General features: G+C 43.2%; 1 pseudogene; it reads right to left on the reverse strand.

The window, feature by feature from the left end:
• Window positions 1–4553: 4553 nt before the first annotated feature.
• Window positions 4554–6143, reverse strand: LOC147418567 (uncharacterized; annotated as a pseudogene).
• Window positions 6144–6368: the final 225 nt, after the last annotated feature.

A 6368-nucleotide genomic window follows, 5' to 3' on the forward strand; every position in this document is an offset into this window, starting at 1 on the left:
CTTGCATCCGGAGTTGGTCCCCTCGTCTACTTCAGATGCATCCTCATCTTCCCAATGTACAATTTGCTACAAGAGTTTTGATGGATGGAGTGGATATTATACATTGACATGTGGTCATTATTATCATTTAGTTTGTCTTATTCGTTTGATGCAAAATAGTAGTCGATGCGCAATCTATTCACAAGATATTCCAGAAGGAATATATATTATGTTTGGCATGGCAAACGAATATAAATTCAAGCAAGCACGTCCAGATACCCCTAACACAATTAGAAATCTGTTTGATGAGCAAGATGTTGCTTCAGGGCAACACAATTGAGATCGACAAAGTATGTACTATCGCAAATATGAAGCATCATAATTACTCAAAACACATTTGAATACAAGGTCTTTTACAGTGGTTTTTGACATTTACTCATTCTACTCTCAAGCTATATTAAATCAGTTGAGTTGTTATCTGGTTCTAAGTCTTAGTGTTGTGGTTTACTTGTAATTCAACCTCCACATCCATTATCAAATTCTCTTCTATTTCGTCTACAATGCATTGAGATACACCAACATTGAACTCTTCTTTATCTTCGTTTTGACAATCATACAACCAGGTTGGCATTTCCTCCTCGTAGCCAGCACTTTCGATGTGATTCAGTATCTTTTCATTGCAATACATATACACTAATTTTTCTGCTCTGTCTGCTAATAGTCTGTTGCGAATATGTTGTGAACATACTTGTACATACTTCAATTTCTCTCTGAACTGGAGTTTGCTACACATTATGCGAGTACTTTCGTTGCAAGGGGACGTAAGGTAGAGCAATGCTCTCCACCATTCATCATCCGCCACTTCCGTGTAAGTTGCTCTTTTGCCATTACCTGTATAAAATCATTGGCAAAAGGACCTTCTTTTAATCTAAATGCACTCATTTCTTTGATGCAATCAATTCGGTCTTGAACGTTGGAGTAGAACGTGTTGACCACGTGATAGAAATCGCCATCATCTCTGTATTGGACATCAAATCTAAATTCCAACACTCTGGATTGAGCATGTAAGCCACGCTATGGAGTGGACTATGAGCGCTCTTCCACCTTGCATGAAAATACTTAGCCAAAATTTTTCACTGTTTGCCAGAGAATGGTAATCGCCACTCCTTCTCTATTACAGACTCTTTCAACTCTTCAGTATTTCAAGACTCTATTGGACTAACCACCATGTCATCCACACTTTGCCCAAGTTTGGCGCCCTTTGATCAAGATTGCGGATCGCGAACATAACAGGCATCATTACATGGTATGCAGCCATTACACTCTTCCACCAAGCAACCTTGTTTACATTGCCACGTAGACATGTAATTTTATCTTTCACTTTTTCTTTCTGCTCAAGCTGCCATTCATCAAAGGCCGCACAATTGAATGTGTCAATCACAGCACATTTTTACGGAGAAGTGATTCCAAGGTATAAAAGTGTGTGCAAAACCAAGTTTCAACAGGAAGTTTCAGCACATGTAAAAAGTTTCAGCATCACTTACATGTGCATCCTATACAAATCGAGCACTCTGTCGTTTCAAAATAAATTTCACAACCTGACGTGCTATATCAATTATTTTGGCGAACCATGTGGTTTTTCTCTAGTGTACCAATCTTTCAACACCAAGTTCAAGTTGTGCCTATTACAACCATTGGCAAAAATGTGTGGAAAGCACTTCTTTATTAATTTACTGGTGCTTTTACAATTCTATGCGTTGTCCATGACTACTTAAACGACATGTTCAGCACCAATTTCTTTAATTACATTAATCAAGACCTCAGAAATGTATTTGCCACTTTTAATTGCACCAAAACTATCAATAACCTTTATAAACATTTCTCCCCTTGCAAAAACTAGCATTACATTGATCAGCGGTCTTCTCTGAACATTTGACCATCCATCACTCACAATCGTACATCCTGAAAGTGAAATATTCCCAAGTATTATTTCACCAACACGCTCTTTGACTTCGATGTAATATTTGTTCAAGAAAACATTTCTTATCATGTGATAAGAAGGAGCTACAAATCCTGGATCAAACTCACCGATTTTCTTCCAAGCAGCCTTCCATGATTGTTGTCTACCATTACCAAAGCACTTCCAGTAAAGAATATTTCTTTGGCGAGTGCAGTTTGTGCTTCTTCAAGAGACTGCACTCAAAAGCTTTGATGTAATGATTTTTTACACATTTGAGAAAGTCCACCTTCATTGTGACGTTGGGATGGGAAAAACGGGAACAACACCCTGCACACAATACACAGCCTCTCTATAGCCCAAGGTAATAGTCCGCACCCCTACCCACACAGATACTCACACACACACTCACTTTTTTGTAAACTCCCAATGCATAGGCTTGCCTACTAGCATCCCCGACCATACACAATCACTCCTAAACACCCACACATAATTGACCTATACATATGTTTTCTCATACCTGCCACTTCTCTCCTATCTTCTCACACAATCTCTCTCGCTCTTTCTTGGCATGCACACACACACAAATTGGGGGGCAACACGTGCACACAACCAAGCAAAGACCCAAGATATCATCAAGCCGAGATAGAGACGATGACGGAAAATGAAAACTTTCAGGTTCTGACCCACTTCATCTCAATTCAACAGTATGGGATTAATTTACAATGATGGTCTTGATCAGCTTCTTTCCGATGCTTTTGGCTACGCTTCCTCTTCAAATATCGTCCTAAAAAAAACACCATGGACAAAACTCTTTCCATGTCGCCTTTGACATCTGCCACACATCAAGGGACCCACACCTAGTACATTCGTCTTACATCTCGATTACCTCCGTCACATGGCGGACCTTCTCTCTGGAACTACAAGATAATACCCCTTTTTTGCAGCTCTTAAAAAGCTCCCTTAACCCCTCATACCTGAAGTCCTCAGCTCTCCTGACCTTTTGCACTCGGCCGACCTCTTGGCTTCTCTCTGACCTTCTTCAACCCTTAAGCTCATGGGCCCTCCTCAACTCGCAGTCCTTTGCCCCTCCTGACCGTGCAGTCCAGTCTTATGCTACAGCGCCTTGGGCAGCCACCTCCTCTCTCGACAATCTTGAGGGCCTCCTCTTGTTCCCCCCGGCCACACCGATCAGCCCTCCATGTTTGTATGGCACTCCTCCCCAAGGGCAGCTCCTCATCTCTCCACTTGGCGGCCCTACTCCCCTGCAGTTGCTGCTCGCTCTCCCTCTCTTGATTAGCCCTTTCATGAAGTGGAGGTGATCCTTGCTTTTCATGTACTGCCCACCTGGCCCGCTACCATGCAACTTCCACCCATGTCTCCCCTCATGTATCTGCTCTATATCTGTTTTAGAGCCCTCATCTCTCGGCCTTCAACCACATGCAGATTGCCCCGTCGCTTGACACAAGTGGCCGGCTTTTCTATGCCAATTGGTCCCTTGCTTGCCCTCTAGATGTCACGCTCCCCTCTCTTTAACTCTACATCACCAAGGCGCCCTGTAGCAAGATTGCATGGGGTACATCAACCTCAGTCGGAAAAAAAGCATAGTGAAAAAAAAAATCATTTTCTTTCTTTTTTAAAAAAACTTTAACTTGGCCTGGTTTCACATGCTTGCAAACCACCAATGCGGGAAAACTTTGTTGTGGCATCCTTTCATATCATCAGCATGACGATTTTCTCCCCGGTGCTAAAAGAATCAGCCTTTTCTCCCCTTCCAATCCTGCCTTGCCATGCAAGCTAGCTTGGGCCCCCCAGTCTCTCGGAACACTTTGGTATGGCTCACTCCTCCGGGAAGCGCAAAGCCGTTATGAGGACCAACAAACTATACCGCAATTTGATAGAACTCTTTTCGCACAATGTATCTCGGATGAAAAGGATCACACCAAGAATGGCATTGCTACAATGACCGTTGACAAACTAGAGCCGAGCTACTAGTCCTCGACTTTCAAGAATTCAAAGAGCTTTGAAACCATCGAAATGGTGCCTTCATTTTGCAACACTATAGCATGATCTAACAGAGGTATCCATCAATCTTCTTAATACCTTTGAGCCTCCCGATCAACGGTGTGAAAGGCCATCCTTGCCCTGCCAAATGCTATATCTGACATACACATCCCGGTAAGTAGAGTGTCCTGCAGACATCTCGCTCATAATTCCACAGCATAAACCTGATAGCACCTGCATCCAGTACCACTTGCCTCGTTCCCAACCTTGTGATATAAATATTTTCTCCTGTCACCTGTGATAGCAAAAAAACACTTGCAGTTTTGACTAGCGAGTGCTCCAACTCGGTGTACATGTCTCCTGGCTCCATCAAATACCTGCTCAAGGTCCTTGCCATTTGCCTGCAAACTGCCATGCCTCCACTTCTTGCACTTCCATAGGTCGACCATCTTCAGTTGTACCATCATTGCCCAACCCCTCGTTGAGAATTCATGCTCAACCATAGTATTATTTAGGTATTAGAAAACAACATAAGAAGCGAGAACATGATAGCATAATAAGAAGTGAGATGTAATATGTAGAGTTGTATAGATAGATAGAGAGGGATATCGTATCAGCTGCATAACCCCCCCGGATCAAATGGAAAGCCTCCAGATTTCCCAACTGTGATGCAAACTCCGACAAGATCCAATACATGGCATTGAACACAGCCATTTGTCTCTAGTACATGTATAATCAGCCATTTTTTTGCACCTGTAAGCCCAAAAATAAGCCTCTCGTGCAATTTGGCATAGCATCGATCTTCAATTCCCTGTATCCATACGTGGGCTCCATACACAAAACAAGCTTGTATACCAACCTGTGAAGCATTTGCACCATACATCATGATTTCCTAAACGTGCTAGAGAGCTCTCCATAGCATACCTCTCATCACGATAGCTTTGCAAACCGTGCAAAACTTTGTGTAAATAAACTTTCAAAAGCATGTCCATCAATAGCATAACACCCACCTTTGGCAACCTGTCTTCCACTACCACTACTTCTTGGAGAACCAAGCCTACCTGCTTCTCAAGCATATCCCCTATTATAGGTCCTTCAAATGACATACACTCTATACATGACTTACCATGCCAATCTTCGACCACTGTAGCCTACGATGCTTCATCTTCAACCACTTCATGCGAGAGCAAATCGAATTGTTCAACCACCTTTGTTTGAACATTAACCTACTCTTCAAGGACTTCTTGTACAACCATATCATCTGCTAAGCGAGAGAGAAAGCCATGATCTATTACCTCGCTCTCTGGTATGTCAACACCATCCACACCTTCTGGAATGCACTGCCTCTCTTCAATACAATTGGTAGGGCAAGGTTGCCCAACCCCCTTGCTAGCTTCTTCCTGTACAGCTTCGACCATCGCTTTTCCAACATCTTCAAATGTATCATGTGATCCCTGATCCCTAGCTTCATTTGATTCTTCATGCATACACTCTTCGGCTAGGACCGAATCCTTGCTAGCCGGGCTAACAAACTCTTGTACAGCAGCACACCAAATTGGAGGTACAAACTGAAACGAATGACCAGAATGTCTTACCAATGGCAAAGTAGCTACCCTTTGACGCTTGAATTTTCTTTTGACACATGATGAAGCTCCGTTGTCGAGCTATATCCATAGTCTGCTGGCTTCAACAAACCCATCTCCAGCTTCTTCTTTGTTTTCCTGCTCTTTGTCTTTGCCAAGCAAACCATTTGCTCATAGTCCTCTGCACCACCGCACTCGACCTTCTCTTTGATTCGCGGATGCAAGCAGGCTAGAAACTGCTCTCGCTTGAAATGGTCTCCATTTCGCACACATGTAACAACAACTAGTCTCTCCCAAATAGACTCAAATTTACCCAAAAACAAAGAAAAATATTCACTTACATCCTGCTTTAGCTTGGTCGATTGCTCACCCAAGTCCGATGGAGAAACCCGCTTCTCAAAAGCTTCAACAAACTGTTTGCGAATCTCGCTGAGCGACTGACGATCTGCAACCCTCAATCCTTCAAACCAGGCTTTGGCTCGTCCTTGTAGAACCAATGGTAGGGCCTTCAATTTGGCTTCATGTCCACAAATTCTCAACTACAACAGGTATAGCTCTAGATCGGAAAACCAATCCGCAGCCTCTTCTTCTCCAGCAAGCACCAAGTCAATATCATGCATCGTCTTCAGGCTTTAAAACTTCACCGAGGAGCAATCAGTAGATCCTCAGTGGGGGCACCACTGATGGAATGGGAGAAAAGGGAACAACACCCTGCACACAATACACAGCCTCTCTATAGCCCAAGGTAATAGTCCGCACCCCTACCCACACAGATACTCACACACACACTCACTTTTTTGTAAACTCCCAATGCATAGGCTTGCCTACTAGCATCCCCGACCATA

Source organism: Adiantum capillus-veneris, chromosome 30, assembly GCF_014529385.1.
Source record: "Adiantum capillus-veneris isolate H3 chromosome 30, ASM1452938v2, whole genome shotgun sequence".
Classification (NCBI taxonomy): Eukaryota; Viridiplantae; Streptophyta; class Polypodiopsida; order Polypodiales; family Pteridaceae; genus Adiantum; species Adiantum capillus-veneris.